At 39.4% G+C, this 13,482-nt stretch overlaps 2 protein-coding genes across 7 annotated transcripts in view; one reads left to right on the forward strand and one right to left on the reverse strand.

The window, feature by feature from the left end:
- LOC310841178 (uncharacterized protein) overlaps positions 1-13,482 on the forward strand; it is a gene marked incomplete at its 3' end in the record, with an annotated part of 142,666 nt that overhangs the window by 81,940 nt on the left and 47,244 nt on the right. The gene's annotated exons all lie outside the window — the stretch shown is intronic.
- HS3ST5 (heparan sulfate-glucosamine 3-sulfotransferase 5) overlaps positions 1-13,482 on the reverse strand; it is a 145,954-nt gene that overhangs the window by 58,155 nt on the left and 74,317 nt on the right. The window contains exon 1 of one of the 6 annotated variants that reach the window (XM_083731446.1): positions 5,369-5,391. The exons of the other annotated variants lie outside the window; for them this stretch is intronic. The gene's annotated coding sequence lies outside the window, so the exon portion shown is untranslated. Of the gene's footprint in view, positions 1-5,368; positions 5,392-13,482 lie in introns of those variants that run through there. 6 annotated transcript variants of the gene reach the window in all.

Consider the following 13,482-nt stretch of genomic DNA (forward strand, 5'->3'; position numbering starts at 1 on the left):
AATTGGATGTTGATGCTCCCGCCATCTTTTGTTTCTGCAAGACAAGGCTCTTAGTGGGAAAGGTTGCTGCCTGAGCCCTTGAAGAACCACTACCAATAAGAGCAGATGTACTAGGTTAGATGGATCAGTGGCCTGATTCAGTATAAGGCAGCTTCATATTTATAGTTACATTTCCTTGGAACTCATTATTTTATTAAATACAGCTTTTACTGTTTCTCCATCAGTAACGGACTGATGCAATTTCATAACTCCAGCAAGAACAATGGGATTATATAATTTCCTGGTGTTCAATTGCTCATGATGAATGGGGAAAAGCATGAAATTGGGGAAATGAGCGTGCAGAGCTCATTTTCCAGGGTTGCTTGAAATGTGCTGCTATCTGTCCCTCCGAGTGTAGGAGAAACACTGGTATTCACAATGCTTGATGGCTGCATCTGTAGAGAGGAAAGATCATAGTGTGCATCCCAATAACCACTAGATGAAAGTGATTTAAGAAAAGGGTAACTTAACAGTTAGCTTTTCTAGGTATATCCACTCAGAATAAGGCCTCTTGGGTTTGATGGAACTCAGCTAACTGTGCATAGCATTTCAGCCTTAACGGCTGTATGGCTCTATAGTGGCAGCCATCTTTCCCTTCATACATCGATTCTGAAAGGAATGGCATTTTGCCACATCTCATCAGGCTCACAGGCATTTGCAATCCTATTTTAATGCAGGTGGGTGATGGTTTGTGACATTTGAAGGTCTGGCGTCAACATCTGAAGCAGCCCTGTTCAGGGAAGTTAATACCCAGTCAGATGGGCGGGGTATAAACATTATTATTATTATTATTAGTAGTAGTAGTAGTTGTAGTGGTAAATGTCACATTTAACACTCATGTTATTGAAGGAAAGGCAAATATATTGATAGAGTCATTGTGCAGAGAGGACTGCATCAATAGTGCTTTGCCAAAGATTCCTGCAGCTTGAGGCTCTCAATGACATTGCTGAATGCCTAATAGATAAAATACGGATGACTTGTGTATTAATTTCTCATTATTGTGAAAAGGGAGATTAACCTGACTGACCTTTTATCATATACTTCTAACAAAGTGAAATATTTATTTGTATTCCCCTTCCTTTCTTATATTCCACCCCAAAAAATGACAAAGAAAAAGGGGAGAAGGCCAAATTCATGACCTTTCCCCACATTTTTCAAATGCATGTTTTACATGTTTTTTTGTTCACTTATACTGGTCCAAGCATCAGCTGCATGGTGTCAAACATAGAACACACATGCAAAAAATAATCTAGGAAAAATATTTTTGTAGCAGTTGGCCACTTAACACAACCCCTTAGTTCAGCATATGCTGCCAAGGTTTGATTATGGTCAACAAAAATCTAAAGGTATATTTTGCTGTCTTCCTGCCTTACGTTCACCGAAGGCAGAAAAGCTCCTTCTAGAGTCAGCAGGATTGCAACACACACAGACTGCTGGTACACTGGACGAACTACTGCTGTGTTGACATGCTCTGTCATAGGGAAAGGGGCAAAGGTAAGGCATCAACACAAAATCTGAGAAAGAGAAGATCACAACCGTGCACTGAATTATTATTTTTTGGTCAATCATGCATCAAATATTGCAGTCCTGCTTCAGGAGAACTGGTTTAATCCATTCACAGGGTTAGTAGGACAGTCTTCAATCCTCTGAATGGATTAAACAAGTTGCCCTGGAGGGAAAGTCGTGAGACTTGAAATATGTCGGGCCAATAAATAACTTCTGTTTATTTATTTTAAATTCACAACAATGTCATGTGCAAAATTCCTTCCCTCACACAGGGTCAATAAACCATTTTCTACACACTACCCTCTGCCTCCATTTTTGTGCTGCATCACAGAGAGGCATTTTATCTCTTAACAAAGGACTTTCCGGACCTTACACAGGGCAATCGGGGAGGCATCTCCCCATTAGGCTCTATACCCAACGTAGCTGCTGTGCATAAAGATAGTAATCTGCATGCTGGAAGTGACGGGGAGACGGAATGAGGCTGCTGGACAGTCCTGTTCCTTCATCTGGCATTTTTAAATCTTGCCAGAGATTTATCTGCAAAATATCCTTTCTGAGGCAGAAAGGGGTTCTGCAGGAAGTAAATTCCAGCCCACAATGGAGCGTGTAAGCATAGCACAGGCCTATCAGGGGATATTCAGAAGGAGGGACTCATAAGAACGCAAGAGTTCAAACCAAGGGTTAATTTTGCCCAGCATCTTGTTTATTGTTAAGTTGTGGGTGAACATAGCAGACGACACAGTGATTCTTCAAACAGCTCTTGTTTATTCACAGGCCAGAACTGAACTGAACTGAAGGGTTCAGCCAGCCTGCTTATATAGAGCTCCACTAGAACGCAACATTAACAATTTTCTGTAAAGCGTGTTCTCCTTCATGGAGAGCACGTGTTGCGGTGGGGGCCGCCAGGACACTCCAAAGTTGGAGGCGGGCTAACTGATCGTTGGGCACTGATGCGATTGGGGCGTCCCTTGTTGTTGGGAAGAAGTTAATGTTGCCATTTATTGATTGACAGCCAGAAATACTAAAACTCCTTGCACAAGGCTAGGGCTTCCTCTTTTCGCCCGTGCATTGGATTGCCCGTCCCTCCCTCCCTAGAATAGGGTTGTTCGCTTTGACCTTGCTATGCCTGTCATGGGGTCGTCTGCTTTGGAGCGGGGGCCTGGTAGGAATTTTGTCCATCTGGCTGATTGGCTGGGGCCATTTGGTTTTTGCCTACTGCGTAGCAAATCGTCACAACTTGTAAGGTTGCAGTTAGGCATTGGTTTATGGTTTGGTTGGTTGCTGTGCCTGCCCCTCTAATGCTGCTGCTGCTGCAAGGGATTCCGTTAAAGGAATTGGGGGCTAACTATTGCCTGTCCACTCTGTCAAGGGGGCTTGGGCCATAGCAATGAGCTCCTGGTTGCATTTGGGGTGAGGGCAGGTTCCCTGCTCTGCGTAACCCCCAAGTGTATTCCCCCATTCTGACTTTCGCATCGTGCGGAATGTCAGTCTGTCCCCCATGGTGGGGGCAGATAGTCACAACCAATGCCTAAGCAACCACTCACAAATTTGTATTTTAATAAAGTTGTGGCCAAAATTATGCCAAAAATCTTAAACAAAAATTCTGTGTGATGTGTGAGTTATTGGGGTGGACCTGGGGACCTCGACACACAACTATCCAATCACTGAACATCGCTTTCAATCCCTTATTTGCATATGTGGACCTGAGTGAAAACTATCTACAGTATCCCCCTGCTGGCCCAGGGTGAGATCTTCAGTACATAACATTTATAACAAAGGCAGGCAGATGCATCAAGGAAGCCACCCAAGCAGGTTATGAAAGCAATATACTTCCCAGTGTTTGCACTCAGCAACTGATATTCATTGTTATACTGCCTTTGAACATGGTTTTCTATAGCCAGCATAGCTAGTAGCTATTGATACTGTTGATTGTTCCTGGTTAATTTTAAAACACCATCAAAGCCACAGCATATCCCCCTTCATAAACCAGTCTTTCATGCATTAAAGAACGGGAGCAGGGTCTCATCGCAGGTGGAGTATTAAAAAACTTATGAAACAAACACCTGTCTAAAGGTTTTTGCTGTATGGTGAAACACCACGAAAGAGCAAGACAGAGGGAGATCTTCTCAGACAGACTTCACATGGTGAGTGGAAGCTGAATGTGCATAGATTTCCCTTTCAGTTCTTTGGCTCAATGCACACACATGACCCAATGAGAGAGAGAGAAAAGTTAACTTTCCATTTTGGCTTCCTCTTGTGAAGGCAAATTGTTCTCACTCCTAGCCGACCAGAACAGCTTGACAACAGAGAAGGTTGCCAAATTTATCGAGAGAGCAATGAGACTGAGAGCTGCTATCTGAATGACATCAGTGTCGTTACCTGGATTTCTCCCCTAGGATCTTCTTCTTCTTCTTCTTCTTCTTCTTCTTCTTCTTCTTCTTCTTCTTACGTTTTATTATTATTATTTTATTACCTCTGCCAAGTTTTATTTTTGTTGGTGTTTGTCCTGTGATGCTATGGCCTGTCGGCTATGCAAATAAAGTCTATTCTATTCTATTCTTCATACTGTGAGGCCATAGTCGTCATACAATGTTCATTTGAGGAACCACTTTCAAAATTCCAAGAGTACATTTCTTACCATTATGTGCTGAATTTCAGCAGCAAATTGAAAATACTGACATGAGAAGTATTTATACATTATCCGTTACTTAATATGAGAAACGTTCGCCTTTTTATTTTAGTGCCAAATAAGACTCGCAATGAATCCTGTACCAAAGTGACCTAAGCAAGATTAATATAATCCTAGTTATATCTGCTTCTTGTGGTTGACTGCCTCTTGGGTCATATAGTCGATGAAAACAGCTATTTTAAAACGTGTTTGCTTATGTTTAATTTTAATATAATTATCATGTACAGTTTCTGAATGCTGCCACAGTCACTTGAACATTCATTATTTATGAAACTGCATCTAAATTATATTTAAAGCTTTGATCTTCAAAAGACTTAGAAAGCAATCTGGCTTCTTTGTTGTTTTAGCTGATCGTTTTTTAATGAAACCTCTATCTCACCACTCTAATATTCAAAAACCTAGGATGTTACTATGTTGCAGAAATACTTGAGCATTTTTTCCCCTTCAGAAATACTCATTGAAATTAGTAGGTTTCTAGGGCTATGATAATGCTCCACCACCCACCATCCTGTTCAGAGGAGAATTTGAAGGAATATGATAGCTTTTGCTTTGTTTTTTAGGGGGATGATATTTTTTTTAAAAAAGGGTTTGTATGCTATTGTTACTTTTTTGAATTTTATGTAAAGTTTTTTCAACTTTGGGGGCGGGAGGACTTTTTTCAGTGGCTATTTCAGTGCTGCATTTGGCCAGCTTATAAAGTAGGACAGGGGAGTTTTAATTAAAGGACTGTCTCTACTGCTGCCACCAGCTATGGTGAACGCAACCACACATGAACCTTAAAAAAAATCTCTAAAATTACCATTACTTTATGAGGGTATACGGGAGGCAAAGTAATTGTATTTTGCCACACACCATATTTGAGCCTGGAGTTCTTGGGCACTTTTTGAGCAGCTTTATGATTTGCATCTTTTGTGATACAGCACATATATTTGGTGGATATTATAAAAATTCTGCAGGGGTGATAATGTGTCAGTGGAAACCTGACAGGGATCAACACTTACTATATTTGGGCCAGAATAGTTAAAGTCACTTCTTTTGGTCCTACATTAGCTATATGTATTGTTTTCTTCTCGTTCCTCTAGACATCTTCACCATTTTGTAATTTTTAAAAATAAATTAGTTGTTTATAATTACCTTCATTGTAGTTTTTGTATGTCAGTTGCTATGGTCCTCAGAATTCTGGCTGCAGAGAAGTTTTGTTTAAGTCAGTGTAAGTCATCTGAAGGGTGTGGTTTGAAGATTGACATGAACATTTCCTAAGAATGCTGGTATTTCATCCACTTTGGTCAATGATTGCATTATCTGGTTTTATGTAAGCAACTTATGTAATGTGGGATTTCGTGACTATCTCTTACAAGAAAAACCTTAAATGCTACAAGATAATCCATCTCTTATTTGTTGTCTCATGATCTACTTTCCTATATATAAAGAACAAGGTTACAAGGAGGACTTCCCCACTATTTCAGTGTATATGTAAGTGTGGGGTTATAATTCTTCTTGATAAATTTGGATGCAGATAATAATTATTCCACTTCAATTAATTTAGAATAAAATAATGTGGTCTTTACTATGCACCTTCCAAGGTATATCTTAATAGCAGGATTCTTTATTCAATTTTCTTTATTGGGCCTAGATTAATGTCACCTTGGAGCTGATAAATCTGCTAATGAACCAACAGAACAGCTTCTGACTCTGATAGTTCTTATTTACTAACCTGATTGGACTTTTGGCAGGTATAGAAACCACAGCATTTGACCTTTTTTGAAAAATAATAAATAGCACCATCATTTTAACATTCTATTCTGTAGCAGTGAGCTCTGAACAAAATCCCAAAAGAAACATAACAGAAATGTAGGAACTACATATTATTAATTTTATTAAAATCAAGAAACATCCACGAAACAAAAATTGGTGGCATGATATCTTGGTGATAACTGATTGGTCCACAAATATTACCATCTCCCAGTCTATTTTGGCAGCTCCAGAAAGTGTGAAAACCATGTGCAGAGGAACTAGGTTTAAATTTTAATTTTGTGCTTCATCTTCAGCCATGCCGAAACACAGTTAGCAGCAACACATGTTAATGACAGATAAGGGAATTGTTGCTTCTCATATAATTATGTTGCTCTTGCCATAGTGGAGTCTGGCAGCAGAGCCAGCCGTATCATCACATTATTAGGGTAGTTACTCTGTTTGACAAGAATCCATTTTTACACAGTCACAGAGGCATCTTTTGTGAGTTGCGCTTCTGGAGCATAAAAACACAGAATATTTTTTTGCTGAACCTTATAATGTACTTTCCATACAAAATGCACTTTTATGTGTACAAACATACAGGGTTGACTCAGAATAAATCAAGAAGAATAAAATAAACATGTGAATCTCAACCTGTCAAAGAACGGGCAGAGCTGCTTTTCCATAGTGTTGTGCTTTACCATGTTGGAATTTTACCTCATCTATCAGCTGTTTTGTTAAGTCCCCCATCCACCAGCAAGCCTCCTGAACTCTATTCATCAATTGCACTTAAGTTTTAACTATTAAGCTCACTTGCAACTATTAAGCTCACTTGCAAAGCAATCCACCACCACCACCATATTCCATTGCGCTGGCCAGAATTGGATGTGATAGGTGTGTTGCTCCACTTAACACCACTGGCAGTGCTGGATTGCTTTGCAACTGAGCTCCATTGAAATAAATAGGACTTACTTCCAAGTAAACATCTTTAGTGCATAGATAGGGGCAAGCTAGACTTAATGGGGCAGCCACATATATTTACTCATATGTCTGCCCTGTTCCCTTATGCAGTGTACGGGAGGGTGTCTGTTCTACGCATGAAATGGAACGTGCCTCACCTTGCTGCGCTGCATTGGATGAATCACTTCAATATCAGAAGTGAACTGGGCTGGGAGAAAATTGCTTGAGGATATTGGAGCAATAAGGTAAGTCAGGGGAGGGGATTGGTTTTAGATCTACACCATGTAAATAAAAAAAGCTGCCACCTACCCTGCTTTATATGTAAATGGGACAGATGTGAATAAAATCTGCATAGTTGCCTCATCAAATCTAGTTTGACTGAGATTACTGGCAGATATTAGGGGGCCTGCAAAGATGTGCATTTGAGCTGCATCAAAGAAAATTGTAAAAGGGAAACATTTATGGTTTGCAATGTTTGCAGAATCTAAGAAAAAGAAGAGATGGCTAATTTCATTTTCACATACCTTGCTTTCAGCACAATACTGCACTCTGAATTTCATTTGATTCTTTATAATCACCAGTATTCTGACAGCTGATTAAAATTCAGAATTGGCTTCTCCTTGGAAAGTCATTTATATGTGGAACAGAAACAGGAAAACCAGCTATATACTGCTGTGAATCAATAACATTTTCATATATATGTAATTGTGAAAGTTGCTGTGGGAATTCACTGTCATCTTAATGGTGTATGAGAAATATATAATATAAGGCAATTGAAACAGTTTACTACTCAGAATCTCAAACTCAATCATTCTGCAGGAAGAACAACGAACATCTTCTGGCACACTGCCTCTTTAAAAAAGATAGCAAAGCTAATTGGAAATATGCTGCAAAAAGTATCAATGTGGCTAGCAGAAAAATAATACTGTATTAGAATAATGTATGTGCATCATGAGTAATTAAAAGTCTAGTTCCTAAACAGTATGTCTGGCCCTCCCAGCTAGATCTCCACGGGAAGCTTTATTTTAAGATGAAAGCAACAGAATTATTTTATTTATTCATTAATTTTTTTATCCCTTAATTCTTCTAAGGAGCTCAGGGCATCATCATCATTTTCATTTTTAAGTCACCTGACTCAAGAAAGTCTAAAGGGAACTTACATAAAAAAGTGTTACATTTCAAATACAAGAGTTGCACACAAGTTTTTAAAACTTGAAAAGTTGTCATATGCTTATTCTGAAAACAACAATAAAAAACTCTACCTCTCCTCAACAACATATGAACTGACCCAGACCCTGCGACCATCATGTGAGACCATCCTTCATGTGACCCCCCTCTCACGAGAGGTCCAGAGGATGACAAAATGAGAACAGGCCTTTTCTGTGGTGGCTCCCCTTTTATGGAATGCTCTCCCTAGTGAAGCTTGTCTCGTATCTTTGTTACATATCTTTAGGCACTACGTGAAAATGTTTCTCTATAACCGGGGCTTTGGCAAATTAAACAATCTATGGCCTTTGAAACTGTGTATGGGTAGGAAGGATTATTGTTTCGTGTGTTACTATGTTATGTATTTTTGTGTTTTTATATTGTAAACATGAAGGGTAGTATAGAAATTTAACAAATAATAATAAGCATGATTGCCATGAAAATTAATCCTCTAAAAATGTCCAGGAAAATAGTGAAAGACAGCAGAGTCTCTCTGGAAAAAGTGTCTCATAAACTGATGGAAAAAGAACTCTCCTCTTTCTTGTCAACCAGTCTTTCAGTTTCTACCAAAAACTTCAAATGACCTCAGGCTTTGGGTAGGCTTATATGGATCACATGGGAGGAGGAATTCCATAAAGTATTGGAGTCCTGAACTGTGTAGGGGTTTATAGCTTTAAACCAGCACTTTAATTTCAATCCGGGAACATTCTGCAAGCCAGTGAAGCCAGGCCAGAATTGATGTAATATGTCAACTCATTCAGTTCCTATTAACAAGCTGGTCACTGAGTCCAGTTTCTGGACTGAAAGGGCTGTGAGCTCAGTTCCTGCACTAAAAACAAATTACTGGGATGAGGATTTATATGTCCACCTCACTTTCTCAGCCAATATTGGGCACGCAAGTGTAGCTGGTGGGCCTTGGAGTTCTAGGGCGGGAAACTAGATCTTGAAAACTTGAAGTCCGCCCGTCTATGTCCTAGTTTGGAGCAGGTCGTCCTCTGTTTGAAGGTGTTTTTTCTTCAATGCCCATTTTAAAGAAAAAGAAGCATAAGAGAAGAGCAGGAAGGTCCTTGAAGATGCCCATCAACAGGGCACTGAGCAGGGACACAAATCACCCATAGTCAACTATAGTGAGATGTAGTGGTTTTTTCCTATTAAATTTAAACTAATTATTTCTAAATTTGCATCTATACATATAGCTTAGTACATGGAAATCTGATGCAAATACATGCCAAAATGGTGACGTATTTACTTTCTATTTTGGTGATGCATATGTGGCCAACCTAAGACAAACCTGATGCAATAGAAGTGCTAAGGCAGAAAGGGAGTGGGGGGGCCTTCTAATCCCTTCCCTATCTCTGACTCACACAAAGACACAGACAACACAGCATTTATAAAACTTTCAGACAACCAATCACTATTACAGTATAGTAAAACCCATGCTTTAAAAATTGATCCACTTAACAAATTTGATTAAATCTGAAATACCAGCATAGCAAACATCATGTCTCGCTGCCTATGGAAATTGATTCTTATGCACTGTTAAACATCATGCTGGTTTTATAAAATCTACAAACTCTACAAGCTACCAAGTTCCCTGCTTCATTTTTGAAAAATGCCACAGCAGCTGTATATGTCATGCAACTTTGATGAAGAGAGAAAATGAGTTTCCTCCATTCGTAGAAGGAGAGTTGTTGCCATGGGGGGACCTTACACTCATGGAAAGTCCCCTTTCATGAGCAGAACTCTCCTGCTCATGGAGCAAAAAGTTAGAATTCAATCCATTGTCTTTTGTAGATAGAAACAGAGCAGATGTTTTGAACCTTACACAAGTGATTTAATGTAATTTTCACTAGATAAAAAAAATACCATTACAGGCTATAGTGGGAACATTTAAATGAAATACACATATTTTATTTCTTTTTATCTCAAGTCCTCATTGATCTTGCTTCAGCTGAGTTATCTATTGCTTTCCATTTTAAAACTTTGTTTTCAGATATTTCACTGGGAAAGCTCAGTGAGATATTTTATCTCACTCTCATTGGTGTCCTGGGGCTATCATGTAAGAAAGTAGCAGAAAACAATTTCAAGGGCAACATAAATAATGGGGATTGAATAAATTGAATAGAAGTGTCAACAACTTTATTGCAGAAAAAATACCTTGCTCTTGCACTTTTTTTATAAAAAGTATATTCTACACATTATGGTGGGCAGTAAAGTTTCCAAATAGCATGTAGATTTTGCGGTGGTTTCTTCCATTTTATTGAGGGAGTTGCTATGTATTCTGGCATGTCTGAAGTGGAATATGAGGACACAACCTTCAACACTTGAAAATCTCATTCATTTTAATAGCAAGAATGTGCCAATCAAAAACCTTCCAAGTCAGACAGGAATGCAAAAGTGTTTATCCACATCTAAAATCAAATTTCTACCTGCTCTGGTGTGACCTTTGCTAGCATTTTACCAAACTATGTTTCAAAAGAAGTCTTTATATGAACAAAGACACTGGCTTAAGAATTCCATGGCCATGGCCCCTGATGCAAACGCAAATGTGCACATGCAGGTGTGCAGATGTCATTCAGTCCCCAGCCCCTTCTCTACCCTTGGGCTCTCTGCAAAGTGCTGCTGGGTTGCAGATATATGCAGCCAGGAGCAGCAGCATTGTGGACTTCCCTTGAATATCTAGACAGGCCTTTGGTCTGATCCGGCAGGGCTCTTAAGCTCTTATGTTTTTATACACTCTACCTTTAGCTTTGGTCCCTCAACAGACAGTCTTTGGTTTCTTAAAATTTAGAACTTACTTGGAACACAGTATTAAAAAAAAAAGCTTTCACCCAGAGCATCTTATTGCCCATGAAGCATTGCTGTTTTTCAAATAGATGGCGGTGGAATAAAAAATGATTTAAAGCAGCACCTTTCCCATGGCCTAGATCCCTCTATAACTTTTACTCATGAGTAAGAAAAGAAAAGAAAAATATTTTTTAAGAACATAAGATTGCAGCATTTGGGACTTTTGTTCAGAGAAAAGATGATTAAGACATGATAGAAGTTTATAAAATTATGCATGGCAAGGAGAAAGTGGATAGAGAAAAGTTTTTCTCCCTCTCAGAACATTAGAACTTGTGGACATCCAATGAAGCTGAATAAAGATTGAGGATAGATAAAAGAAAGTACTTCTTCACACAGGGAGTGATGGCCACCAACTTGGAGATCTTTAAAAGAGAATTACCGTATTTTTTGCTCTATAAGACTCACTTTTTCCCTCCTAAAAAGTAAGGGGAAATGTGTGTGCGTCTTATGGAGCGAATGCAGGCTGCGCAGCTATCACAGAAGCCAGAACAGCAAGAGGGATTGCTGCTTTCACTGCACAGCGATCCCTCTTGATGTTCTGGCTTCTGAGATTCAGAATATTTTTTTTTCTTGTTTTCCTCCTCCAAAAACTAGGTGCGTCTTGTGGTCTGGTGCGTCTTATAGAGCGAAAAATATGGTAGACAAATTCATGGGAGAGAGCATTATCAATGGCTACTAGCCAACTGGGATATGCTCTACCTCCAGAATTGTAGGCAGCAATGTTTCCAAATACCAATCGCTGGAAACCTCAGGGTGGGAATGTGACCTTGCGTTCATGTTCTTATTGCTTGTTTCCCACAGGTATCTGTTTGGCCGCTGTGGAAACAGGACACTTAACTAGATATGCCATTGGCCTGATACAGCAGGCTATTCTTATGCCCTTACGTTAAGCTATCTGCCACTTATTCCCAAACCACAATTAACAGGAAGCAATAACAGGAAGGAGGAAATCTAAAGGCATGGAAGCCCTGACAATATCTTTGATTCAAAATGGATAGGTTGCAACTGCAAAAAACAAATAACTAGATTGCATGCACATGAAAGCTCATACCAATAACAAACTTAGTTGGTCTCTAAGGTGCTACTGGAAGGAATTTTTTTATTTTGTTTAGATTGTCACAAATCAGGTATGGGGGGAAAAATGCAAGAGGAGAACAGAGAAAACACTGAACTGCAATGATTTGACAATTTTGGCTGAATTCCCTGAAAAAAGCAAGTCACCAAACCATGGCAATTCCAGAGAAAACTGCTAGTGTAGAATAAATTTTTGTCCAGGTATTTTCCCCAGACAACTACCACTTAACATGCTTCTTTTTCCTGCTGAGTGGTAGCTCATTTTTTGTGGGAGAGAAATAGCCAGTGTCATGTTTACAAGCCAATTTGTTGTGAGCACAGATTTACTACTTGGTTCCCATCTAAAAGCATGCTCTGTATAATCTGAAATTTGGCAGCGATAGCCAAGTAATGAAGTCCTTTTAAATCTTGATTGGTACAAATTCCAGAAAGTAACTAGTGAATTGATTGTTCTCTTGCTATAATGGTAGAGTATTTTAGTTTGAAAATGTCAATCAGAACCGAACCCTGACACTGCCCTGCTCCACCACCCAGTCAGGAGGACTAGGCACCTCATGTGTCACAACAGAGGCAAGAAACCTGAGCATCTGTACCAAAGTGTAACAGAACCACCAGCACAGACTTGCTGATGCAAATGGTATCCCCCCACTGAATTCCTCTTTCTCTGCCCATATTGCAGGTTTGGTATAACCACATACTTTGTAGCTGCCGGGACCTCAGTACAGAAGTAGGATACATTGATAATGTCTTCCTTTTACAAATAATCTGGTTCTGGGAGCTGCCATTTTAATTTCCCACAATGTTTCACAGTAATGCTATTTTGGGATTATTGGTTCATGAAAGCAATTGCATGGTGCTGTCACTAGGTAAGCCAGAAGGGACCACTAATGTAAGGGCACAAAATGACACTTTGTCTAGGGCCCCCTCAAACCTGGAGCTCTGCCATCATATATAGTTATGGAAACTTTTCTCCATTCCTTTCACCATTTCCAGACACTGCATGGCCAAGAAATACATGGTGTAGTGACATCATTATACCCATTTTCAATATAAGCAGATGAGAAGGAAGTCAAATTAAACTTTTGCTGTTTTCAATAGCAAAACTATCAGCCGTCACCTTCCCTTCTGATCCGAGGTTAAAAGCAGTAAGCATATTTTCAAGAGGAATAAACTGTCAAAACACAATACTTTTTCATAGAATTGTAGAGTTGGGCGGGCCCTGGAGGGCCATCTAGTCAAACCCCCTGCATTGCAGGAACCATAGCCAAATAATTCCTTTCCAGTGTTCATGAGGAGTGCAGATTTATGAGGAAATGTGTTCATGATTTGGACCCCACAAACATAATAGAACAGGAATGTCCTTCAGATGTTGCTTGGCTCCAAGCTCCATTAGCTTCAGCCAGTTTAGTCGATGGTCAGGGGTGATA

Source organism: Podarcis gaigeae, assembly GCF_964106915.1.
Source record: "Podarcis gaigeae genome assembly, chromosome: 3".
In the NCBI taxonomy this organism is placed as follows: domain Eukaryota; kingdom Metazoa; phylum Chordata; class Lepidosauria; order Squamata; family Lacertidae; genus Podarcis; species Podarcis gaigeae.